At 37.4% G+C, this 12,852-nt stretch overlaps 1 pseudogene; it reads left to right on the top strand.

Annotated features, from left to right (window-relative positions):
- The first annotated feature begins 6,361 nt into the window (after positions 1-6,361).
- Positions 6,362-7,645, top strand: LOC127452705 (putative nuclease HARBI1; annotated as a pseudogene).
- Positions 7,646-12,852: the final 5,207 nt, after the last annotated feature.

Raw genomic sequence — 12,852 nt, 5'->3', positions numbered from 1 at the left:
CCGTGTTCAAGAGAAACAGACAAACTATTGATGCTGATTGAGTGCATGCTGCCAAGATGACATAAGCGCCATTCACCCACGTCAATAATAGACAGACATGGAGGACGAGTGTCCGGATCCAGACACCATGCTCCCGATGTAAAACAAGACAGACCGTAGAGCGCACGGCAGGGAATACAACTGAAACCACGTGCTCACACAAAGACAAACAACGAAACACAAGACAGACATGGGACGATGACATACATTATATACAGGTTACATTTTTACAATGTTGGGTCGCCACTTGATGTCCAATGAAAAATCTGGGTCCCAAAGCAAAACCAGTTGAGAACCACTGTTTAAAGGAATAGTTCACGTTCATCCTCATGTCCTTCCAAACCCATGTGACTTTCTATCTTATGCTAAACACCATAAGAGATGTATTAATGAAGATAGCTAATAGCAGTGGATAATGTCTCACTTAAAAAAGAGCCTAAAAGTATTATAAAATTAGTCCATGTACCTTGTGTGTTATATTCCAAATCTTCAGAAGGCATTCAATGTTCTTGGCGATGAACAGCTTGAAATCTAAGTAATTTTTCAACAACAACAAAAAAAATCTTGACATGCATTCTTGAGTGCTAGAGAAGCCTTTTCATAGTAGCTCACGTTCACAAGACAAGCTATTATTTTTACTGCTAAACAACAGAACATTTTTAAAATTTGGGGGGAAATTTTAATGTAATGATGTCAATTTATAAAGATTTTTTTTTTTAAATACGTAAGTAGTATAAATAAAAATTAAAGGCTTTTGTTTAAAATGTCTGCCCTTGTATGGCACATTCTGTGATCTTGTCTAGAATCTGAAAATCCATTAATAATGCAGCAGTTAATCTAACAAGGCAATTATCAATTTGTGGCAAGTTAAGTGTTTAAGCTATTTAACTTATAACTAAAGCACATTACTGATGGTGTACAATTGATGGTTGGCTTCCTCAGGTGTGACAGCATTAAAAATGGTACATTCTATTCCATACCTGCATGCCTGACTGACCTCAGTTTGAATGAGCGGTGAAAGAGCACCCCAGTCAGTGAAATTATCACCACCAGAGATCTCACAAATCATGGAGCAGGAGAAAAAGGTCATTTGTGCATCTGTTCTCTCAATCAGCGCACCAGATGAGGCACATAACCTGAACATGGCCAATCACTAGAAGTGGAGGTCTGCATGATTTGCATTTGTATTCTGAGTTACATGAGTATGTCTCTTTCAATGTTATTGGCTAAATTTATGGGACCTCAGCTGAACTGAACCTTTTATCTTTTTGTTATATAAAGGTCACACTAAGTCTTGTGTGTGTGTATATATATATATATATATATATATATATATATATATATATATATATATATATATAAGTTCTTTATTCCACTGATTCCATTAGTTAAAGAGCACCTATTATGGTTTTTAAACATGCCTAATTTTGTTTTAAAGGTCTCATACAATAGATTGACCTGCGTCCAAGGTCAAAAATCACTTTAATTTGCTCATAATTTAAATTGCATCATTACCTTTTTTCCCAGTGTCAAAAACGATTCGTTCAATGATCCGTTCTAAAGGATTCATTCTAAACTCCTCCTTGCAGAGAGCCTACACTGCTCTGATTGGCAGATGTCCCAGTCTGTTGTGATTGGTCTACCACTTAGTGTAGCGTTTGAGGGTGGGTCAAAGCTGTTCGCAATCCGCCAGTGAAGACCAGAGATGGGTTTTTTTGTTACCAAATTACATAGGTTAGTACAGGAAGTAAGTCTGGAGTTACTAACGACTCATTTCAGGTGTTCAGAGTCAATAACTCCATTTGTCGTGCACTTTGAGTTTTGAAATTTTGCAGACTTTTTTACATTCACAAACAGCTATATAACACACTACATGAAAGGTAATATTTGAAAAACCATTATAGGTGCTCTTTAAGTGAAACAAATATCTCAGATTTCATTTTCGTCTATGAAGGTTTTCTGTCATTTTGAGATAATACTTGGAAATTATCCTAGACCGTTAGACCAATTCACACACAATTTTGCATGTATCATCTACAGACCCTCATGACAAAGATGTATCTAAATAATTTTGATTCATAAAATCCTTCAGAAGGTACATGTGTATCTAGGTGATACATGAACAATTTTGTGTAAAAAAAGAAAAAGTGTTTTGGAAAACTCAAAATGGCAGATGAAATACTTAAAATTAACTAGAGCACTTAGAACAATTTCACTGTGATGCCGTCTGACAAGCTTTAATACAAAAAGACAAATTGCGTCCCATATTGGTTCGATACGGGACGCATCATTTCATCTTTAACCCTCATGCACTGTTCGGTCATTTTTGACCAAAATCAATTTTGTTTCTTCAATAAAACTGGTTTCTTTTAACTGACAGGTATGAGACTTGGTGACTTTTTGTCCATTTGATATCTGAACACACACAAAGAAATTGTTGATTCGATCAGTCTAAGTGGTAGAAAAAATAAGTTACACTTGTACTGTTCCTGGTCAAAAGTTACTGCCATTTGAAATGAATGGGAAACACAAAAAATCTGAGATTTTCTTTCATTATTTATTATATAACATCTAAAAAAACAGCCACAATGCAGAAAAAAACACACACAGACATGAAGGGGTGAGACTACCAAATATCAAAGATTGAAAAACACACAAACACGTAGACGCACACAAAACTGAACAAAAAAATCAATAAATCAGCTACAATGCAGAACACACACACCAAAATGAATTGGTGAGACCATAACACATCTACAATTCTGAACACACACATTCATCTTATTACAACCAGGGATAAATTAGGTTATTATTTGTATTCTAATAAATAAATAACTATAAATAATAAATAACCTCAACCTAATAAAAAAATTATAAAAAATGCTAAACTTTGACAAAAGTAGTCTTTGATAATGTTTAGATATATACCTAATTACAGAACTTGTATCAAAATCTAGAAATCATCTTCTCTTCAAACGGGGATGAATAAGTAGATCTCTGCAGACATCTAGTGTTTTTACTTGGAATTTCATCTTTTTTTTAATTTTTTTAAAATAAACGTAATATCTAGCTACAACTCTCTTCTTGCAGTTACATTCTTCCTTCCCTCTCAGGCCACAAGGGGGTCCCCTTTAACCGTCTAATTGAGCCGTAACAGCTGCCTAAGTCTTTCTCGCAGCTTTTAGTATTTTAAAATAATAATAAAAAATAAAAAAAACTACCTTGCTTTGCGGGGCCCGCTGGTGGCTCAGGGGCCCTAAGCGCTTATACTTCTTATAGCTAGAAACAGCCCTGTTCTGACTGATCTTTTCAGCATTGCTGTTGAACTGGTGCTCATTTGACAATTGGGATTGTGCTCTAACAACTCTTTTTTTTTTTCTTCCAAGACTTAAGAAACATGAAGGAACACTCAAACTTACATTGCTTACAAACAATATATTGCTTACTCACACAACAATCAATCAAATTTAATGCTATAGCTCTGTGCTAAGAAGTTCACCAAACGGTGTGTCCCTCTCAGCAGTATTGTTGTGTTTCACTAAGAGTTTTTCCAAAACAAGTGAAGTCTCTCATTATCTTCTATGTTCTAGTGTGTTGCTTTGCACACTGAAGCTTAAGGCACAATTATGCAGCTGTTTTGTGTAACTGCTTCCAAGGAACTGAAGCCACTGTGACTGTGAGAGACAGAGGATTCAAATGAAGCCTCCCTTAGGAGCTCGGCATAGTCTTTGTTTCCCCCAGTAAAGGCTGTTCCCATTGCTCTCATTGCTGTCAGAGCCGGCAGAAGCACACTCTGAATTTTGTGAGTTTGAATTCCCCGGGGGAGTGTCATTAGGAAATCTCTCTAACTCTCTCCGGCACTAATTAGCATGTGGCTCAATGTGGCATTTAGAACCTCCTGTTTCAACCTGGACTCACGGGCCTCTCGTTTCAAAGACTTGTGCAGATGTTTGGAGCCCTCCCTCGATTCACAAAAGCAAAACTGTGGGAAAAAAGCACCCAGCATTCATTATAATCACTGCCAGAAAGTAGTAGTGGCAAACAAATTCTTTGCAGTTTAAAGTCAGCATGAAACGGCATTCGCAACAATTTTCAAGGGATATTCAAAAATAAAAAATGTAGGGCAGGACTTGATTTTTCACATCGGAAAATTAACCCTTAAATGTATTGGTGTTTGCCAAACAAATTACCTCGAGTCTTTAGTGACTGGCACGTATATCACTGGCATATGGATCTTCAAAATGCCCAGATGGTGCAAAAATAAAAATGTAAATAATTTTCAAGACAATTAGAAAATAATAGAATAGTGAGTTATATTTCAATATTTTATTTTTCATAGATCAAAGAGGTGATGCAACACATACAGGGCTGTCTCAAGTAAAGCGTGGGGCCAATGGCAATGTCGAATGCATGGGGCCTTTCACCATCTGAGGGCGGGGGGGTCCTGTGTTTAGTGATCGCATTCCAGGATTCCTGCGGTAGCAATCAAAAAATCTGTAGCTGGGGTGGTGTGGGGATTGGAAGGGTTTGAGGTTGGGGGCCGTTGCCGTGGGGCCCCCCGAAGCGTGACCACCCTAAGGACAGCCCTGAACACATAACCCGAACAATCTATCTTTCTTTCTTTTTTACTGTTCATAAGAGACAAGTTGAAGGGAAGAAGATGGCCATGGTCAGATCCTTTGTTTGATCCTTCTGTCAGTCATTGCAGATCGGCATCAAAACTGAAACTAAACACTGACAATGAGTGCAGCTGATCCACATGGACATATCTTACCAACAAGCCCCGAGCAGAAAAATACACAGCACACACACACAGACACACATGTACCCTAGGATTTGAATTAAATTAAATAATTAAATAATAAATTACATGCCCGGCATCAGCATAATCACGGAAGTGAACTCTGTTTTATTTACATATCATGCAGGAATTGAAGATCGGATATACAATATATCTGTTTAGTGGAGACACATTGATGTGGCCAAGTGTAAATGGAATGTGCTTATTTAATCAGATAGCAATCCAATCAGTAAAAATGCATGAAGTGACCAAATGTTAATATACCCCCTCTGGAGTGCAAGGATTTGTAAAGAGGGGTGTGGCTACTCAATGGTTAAGTCTGGTGGAACAATCTTTAAGGGTTAATAGAATAGTGAAAATTAGCCTTTTCATAGCAGAATGGACCAGCACAACTAGTTGGCAAAGGTCTCTGTCACGTATTCTCTGTGTTTGCATTGACTTTTATGTTGAAATTCTTGTTTAGTTCCTCTGTTCCTGTTTCCTGTTAGTTTTGTATTCCTTTGTAGTTTCTTTTCATGATTGGTTTTCCCCTGATTGTTTCCCCAGGTGTTCCTCGTTCCCTTGTTTTCCCTTGTGTATTTAAGCCCTTGTTTCCTCTGGTTTCTTTGTCAGTCTTCACATGTATTATGTTGTGCTCTGTGGTTTTTTGTTTCGTTATGTTCTGAGTTACCTTTTGTTTTATTAAAAAGCTGCCTTTAGATCCTCATCCCAGCTGATGAGCCAGGTTTTCTCTGAAATCTATCTGGGTTAAGTTCACCGGTCTATGCTCATCCCCTGGTGCCGCATGAATGTTTTGCCATTTCTTAAACAATACGAAACTATTGACGACGGCAATGTCTATGAAGTGGAAAAAAAAAAAAAAAGAGTCTTCCACCACTTCTGAGTTTTTTTTTTTTTGTAGGACGTCATAAAATTTTATCATTTGGTCTGACCTATCAACACCGCCCGTGTTTTTGTTATAATCGCTGATGAAAGTGGACTGGAGGGCGGCTACTTTTGTCCAGTCGCCATCATTTTTTACAAACCTAGTAATTTCGGTTGAGCCATTCGCACTGTGAAAACTGAAGAGGTATGTAACTGCATGCGTGTCCTTCCACTGAATTACAAGTATATTCCCCTCAATCCTACACCACCTCATATCCCCACAAGCTGTCTTGTGTTCCCATCTTTTGATGTCTTTAAATTCTGCAGGAAACGGTTTACAATTCACCCTGCATGTCCCACAGGCATTAGTTCCCATAACAACTTAACCATAAGAGCTGGGGATGTGTAAAAGTTGTCAAACCAAACATTGTGGCCCTAGGGTCCGTTCTTTGTACATCGCTAACTCAGTTAGCTGGATTTGAGTATTGATGATTTGTCATGATCTTGGATTGTTAGGTTCTTCGATGCTCATCCTGGACTTGCTGTCATAGCAACAGGTCCATAAGCTTAAACCTGCTCGGGAGCAGGCTTATTTCATGTAAACAAGATTAGATTGTGGCTGTATAAGCTGAGGTGATACGGGAAGTATGTAATGCCATGTCTTTTCCGTTTTTACAACAGCAACCTGTTGCGGAAGGTGCAAGGATAATTCGTAGAGCTTTTCGAATTAATCACGTATTGCGGAATAGACAGGATCCTTTAGAGCAGCGCGATACTATACTTTTTGAGAGATATTGGTTTTCTCATGAGGGTGTCATTTACATCATTAATTTGTTGGAACCACATATTAAATGTTCGCCTTGTCGGAGTCGGGCTTTAACCACAGCACAAACTGTGTGCATTGCCCTGAGATTCTTTGCGAGTGGCACTTTCCTTTACACTATTGGAGATGCGGAGAACTTGGTGAAAAGTGCTGTCTGTTGTGCCATTCGCAAAGTTTACCTGGCGCTCAAGCAGTTTTTAGGGGTTTTTGTGGTATTTTCAAGCCACTTAACGCCCCAGGTTGTAAAACAGACTTTTTCGCCATTGCAGGTACAATTATTAATGAAGATCATGCAATCATGACCATGCCAATAAGTATGACTTATGTGTCCCCCAGGCTTCCCTAATGTGATTGGTACCATAGACTGCACACACATCCCCATCAAGGCCCCACCAGGCCCCAATGAAGGGGATTTTGTGAACCAAAAAGGGGTTCACAGTGTAAATGTGCAGGTAAGTTACTATTAGGATTCTTAATATTCCAGATTTGTAATATTATATCAAATTAAAAAAAGGAATGTTATTAAAAAATATACAGTTGTCTGACTAAACAGTGTGTGTGACTCTATGTGCCATATCACAAATGTGGAAGCAAAATGTCCTGGATCTGTGCATGACTCAAGAATTTTCAGAGAGTCACATTTATGCACATTATTTGAACGTGGTAAGGGAAAATATAGATGTCAAGGTCACTGTATTACATACACTTATGCTGGGCCTAACAGAACTGCATTTTTCCAATATACAGGTGATTATGACGGGATCCTGCTTGGAGACAGGAGCTATGCCTGCAGGCAGTATTTTATGACGCCATTCCCTGACCCAAACCCCGGACCACAAACCCATTACAATGCAGCTCTAGCCAGGACAAGGGCACACATTGAAATTACCTTTGGGCAACTAAAGGAAAGATTTCAGTGTCTGAAAAGTCTGAGGGTTGCACCTGACAGGGCCTGCGACATTATTGTTGCATGTGCCGTATTACACAACATTGCCACCATCAGAAAGGAGAGGACCCCTGTGGTGGAGGTGCAGCCTGATGATCACCTCCAGCCAGTGCACTTGGACCAACCTAGTGGCAGAGCTGCACGAGACAGAATTCTGGAACACCATTTTTGATAAGTTTAATAAAAGACAAGACAAATATGCTTAGTCCCCTGAGAGTTTTATTTCAATTATTCTTTGTAAAGAAAAGTAATCAGTAATCAGTCATCTTTTGCCTGCAATAAGAGATATTGTTATGTAAGGTCAACAATAGTACTCTGTGTGAAATGATGTATTAGCACTTACTCTGAAGTTCTTTTTGAAGCAGCTCTATCTCTAGTGCCAGTTTCTTCTTCTTTAAGTTGTCAAGTTCTATTTCTCCCCTTAATTTTTGTTTTTTCAGGGAAAAATACTCTATTTTGTGTTGAAAACTCTGTTTATATAGGGAACGGATGTCACCCTGTGCCATTTGTGGACAAAATGAACAATACATGCCTCATGCAACAAAAATAAAAAGGAAAAGTACAACACCTCCCACCTATGTATCACTTCTCTGTGCAGACTCTTCTGTGGGCCTTTCTGTGGATGTGGACTCCTGTAACTCATATGCAGTCAGAAATAATAGGTACATGAGTATATATAAATTAAGTCAAGTTATTTATGCACTTACAGTTACTGCATCCGGGCGCTCTCTCAACAGACAAGGCATTGCAAGTATCATACAATTAACTAACTAAACAGAGGTTTAGTATAAGCTGTGAACCCCTTTGTTAACAAAGGTGCTTTGAAGTTAGAAACTGATGGTTCTTTCAGATGGTTAACCCTCTGGGGTCTGAGGGTGTTTTGGGCCCTGGAGAAGTTTTTACATGCCTTGACATTTGTGCTTTTTTCAGTTGCTTAAAAACATATTAATGGCTAAAGTCTGATAACACTGTATTCAGCACAAACTGGGCTACAATAATATGTGAGCAACATGTATGTACATGTTTGTATTTTTGAGAAAATAACATTTATGCATGGTTTTTGAAAAAAGTCACTGAAATAAGGCCATATAACACATACTAAACATTTGTTCACAAGACTTTTGAGAACTGGATCTTGTAGCCTAGAGTTTTTGCTACAAAATGATGTGAAAACCATCCTGATCAATCATTCATACAAAACAATATAGTCATTAAACTTTTGCAAGACACTTCTAGTGTTAGAAAGGCCATATGCAAGGAGGCGTGGATGATCATGAATATTGATGTGATTCACACCTGAGGAGACAAAGACCCCTCCCCTGAGAGAGAATGAATGTGAGGAGACTTAATGATTGAATGTATTGTTTGTAGCTTATTCACAAAATCAAGTTTAAGTTAAAAGAAGTAATCTGACTATACATTTTCTTTACATAAAGACTTTACTTAAAAACTTTAGACCTACACTACCGTTTAAAAGATTTTTTTAATGTTTTAAAAGAAGTCTCTTCTGCTCACCAAGGCTGTATTTATTTGATCCAAAATACAGCAAAAACAGTGATATTGTGAAATATTTTTTACAATTTAAAATAATTTTCTATTTGAATATATTGAAAAATGCAATTATTCCTGTGATCAAAGCTGAATTTTCAGCATCATTACTGCAGTTTTCAGTGTCACATGATCCTTCAGAAATCATTCTAATATGCTGATTTTCTAATATGGGCATTTTTACAGCACATTTTACACATTTACACCCGAACAGATATTTGCAAGCACAAGCTTCATTGATTATAATGAGGCAGCATAAACACTTTAGTTAAAATATCATCTAACCATTCATATTATTTTTATATCATATTACATATCATATTTATATCATACAGCATACAATTTAAATACCTGCTTTAGCTGAAACAACATTTAAATATAACTAAAACTTGCCTATTAGGACATATTTCAAATGTCAATACACTGAATACTGGCTGGCAAGTCTGGAAATAGTCCAACTAGGAAAATATGTACATGTTTATATAAAATAGCATGTCAACTAATGTAAGTAAAGCTAAATGACTTACTTATCCGTAATTGAATTCTCGGCTGGATCAAATCGCTCTTCTTCTGAGGAAAATGTGAACTCTTCCTCACTATCCAGGACCATCTGTAGAGCTTCCTCACCTGTGTAGTGTGCCATCTTCCAAACGCGCAGGAAAGTGAATGAATCTGATGATGAACTTGATGTTTTTTAAGGCATTGTTGGGGGCTGGGGGCATTTACCATTTGCATTGATCGCCTCAGCACATTACCGTATGAATAGCGCGCTCTGCTGGTGTGTGTGTTCACATTAGCGATAATTAGTTGAGTCAGGAGAAACTGTACATCGCTTTGTTTCATACAGATTACATTGCAGGAGAATATTTGTTTTAAATTTGAATTGTTTTATTTAAAAGTAGACCTGTTAAGCTTTCTTTAGACATATGTTTCATGTTTGTGTGATAAGTATTCGCGGAGTTTCAGTTCATTTTTGTGACGTATTTCAGAAAGATGCTCGTGGAGACAGAGATGGCTGAAAGCGCACCCTGTTTATTTTCTTTGTTTTACAAAAGCACAAGGTTTTGTTGTTATTGTGAGTGTTCACAAATAAAAGTTGACCCTTTATAGTTTCTAATGATGTCTTACACTTATCTGAATGCCCAAAAATGATGGAGTATTTTAAGTTGTTTCCGCTGTTATGTGGAAAAAATCCAGCAGGACGCGCCGTCGCATCCGTCGACCCCAGAGGGTTAAATTACTCTTTTCATAGCTTCATTCCCCTATTCTGTTCCGGTTTGACCATGACCATGAGACCACAAAAAATATCCTTTCTGAGAGTTGATAGACGATCAATACTGAGTGTTCGCTGGACGAACAGATTAATTGATTGTAATATTAATTCAGCTACATCAAGTTAATTCTATTAACTGATCCAAATAGTTATAATTAATTATAACGAGTTATGAATAATTATTCATATTTCCCTTTTGAGCTAATTTGCTATACCCATAATGACTACCTGTGTAAACATTAAAGTCGAGAGTATACCCCGAGTTTGATGTTGCAATTACCCATAATTTAAAACTCCACCGAGTACGCTTGCCCTTCATGTATTGTTAAATCCTGACCTAGCTTAAGACTTGACCATATGTTCATCTATTGGCCACAAGCGACAAAATTGGCCACAAAAGTTATTGATATTTAGCTAAAAATCTAGCTAATGTTTATTAAGCAAGTTTCACAGAAACTGCCAAAAAAAGTTGATATAAAAAGAGGCTCGTCAATGATGGTCACTTAAATTTTTCCAGAAAAAAACTAGCTAGCGCTACTCCTACAAATAAATGCTTCATAACTAAAAAGGTTTGACTATCTTCCACCAGTGACAAAATTGGCCAAAAACGTTATTGATATTTAGCTAAAAATGTACATAGTATTGCTAGCTAATGTTTATTTAGCAAGTTTCACAGAAATTTGCTTAAAAATAGAGGCTAGCTGCCTGTCCGATGAACGCCAACGGTTGTCATTTTTTCCAGAAATAACTAGCGTTACTCCTAAAAATAAATGATTCGTAACTAAAACTTTTGACTTTCAGTAAACAATATTGACAGCACATGTTAAATAACTTGTCTTACCTCGAAAGATCACCTCAGTTTTCAATTTGAAGTAGTAAGTCCAACACTGGAGGTAATCTCCTGGCGTATCCTCTCTGGCTCCGCTCAGGCAAATGGAGGATGACGCTGATGACGATACCCCTTAACCAATCATATGTGCTTTTAGCTTATATTGTCATGAGTATCTGGCAGTTTTCAGAAATAAAATCGGTGATTATGTATCGGTGAAGATACTGAGACAGGAACCATGGGAATAATTGTTCCCAAATTTGAACGCTCCGGCTGGTAAGGGTTAAGGTATTATGTAATAACTGTTATCAAGAATGAGATTTGCTGTGTTGTAGTCCAACCACGTTGGACTGTTGTGTATTTCTGCCATTGTGGATGAGACCAGCACACTGAGTTTACTCATTAAAGAACCAAAGACCGCGGGACGGTTTATGAGCCGTTCACCGCGTCTCTGAGTGATAAACTAACAGCTGCTTTCTCTCCCACGATCGTGAAATCGTGCCACCAATTTATTCTCTCTCTCTCTCTCGTACTAACCACACACACGTGCGACCCTTCACAAACATACCCGCACACACATTTGGCTAGTACATAACTTGGTGATAAAGCTCAGCTTTGTCCCTAAGTTATCGTACAAGCGGAGACACGTGGTAAACGGGCAGATGCCATTAACCGGCTTCTCTCCGCCCACATTCGCGGCTATATTCTCTGGCCGGAAATCTCGTGTGACGTACTCTCCACGAGAGTCATGTCCGCCATTTTGAGCGTGTCACTCCTTACACACACACACACACACACATTCACGCACACACACATACCTTCCTCTCATGTTTTATAGGCTTATTTTGGTTACCGTATCTAATCATGTCACTGTTTAGTTTCTAGTTGTATGTCAGAAGTTTATTGACTGCATTGTATTGATTATAAATTGATATTACTGCATAAATAAATTTTGTTATATTTCAAAGAGAAGTGTTTTGTTTTGTTTTGCATACACCTGTATCAAAGGCTGGCAGGGGATGTCAGTGCTCGGATTCAAGCCTTCATTGTTTCCTTTTGAATGTCGATGTTCTCCGGATGTCGATTTTCCTAAGAGAACAATCTAATATTGAGACTGTTATACTGTCTGGTTATTAGTCCCTGATTCCAGGGTGGTGCCCCGGCGATATTAATCCTTATTAATATTCTATTGATTTTGATAATTGATAATTATCTTTGATGATTGTTGAATTTGAGGATCAATGAGCTAGTGTTAATTCGATTATCTTTGATAATAATTAATATTCTATTGAATTTAATAATTGATGGTTATCTTTGATGATTATTGATTTAAAGGATTAAAAAGCTAACATTGATTCTAATCAATGTTTTATTGATTTTAATAATTAATAATTATCTTTTGATAATTATTAATTATTGCTAATAACCAAACCCGCTCCTGAACGTAGCACACAACTTAGTCATAGTCAACTTATCTGTTTGTTTTTTTATTCACATTTATGCAGATAAATCCAATTTGTTTTTCAAATCTGATCATTAGGACTTACTGTCCACACTGTCATTTTGTAAGTAATGAAATTAGATCAGTTTGGTTCAGATGGTGTAGTAAACATCTGGTGTAACAACTTGGGTTACCATAGTAATTGCCAAGATGCCATGAGACATAAGAAAGTATATGTCATTGTGTAAAGATCTGAAAATTTTGTCACCTGGTCTTAGAATCACGTTA

The sequence above is a fragment of the Myxocyprinus asiaticus genome, chromosome 15 (genome assembly GCF_019703515.2).
Source record: "Myxocyprinus asiaticus isolate MX2 ecotype Aquarium Trade chromosome 15, UBuf_Myxa_2, whole genome shotgun sequence".
Taxonomy (NCBI): domain Eukaryota; kingdom Metazoa; phylum Chordata; class Actinopteri; order Cypriniformes; family Catostomidae; genus Myxocyprinus; species Myxocyprinus asiaticus.
Note: the sequence above shows the minus strand (reverse complement) of the source record. Positions and strands in the feature narration are given on the sequence as shown.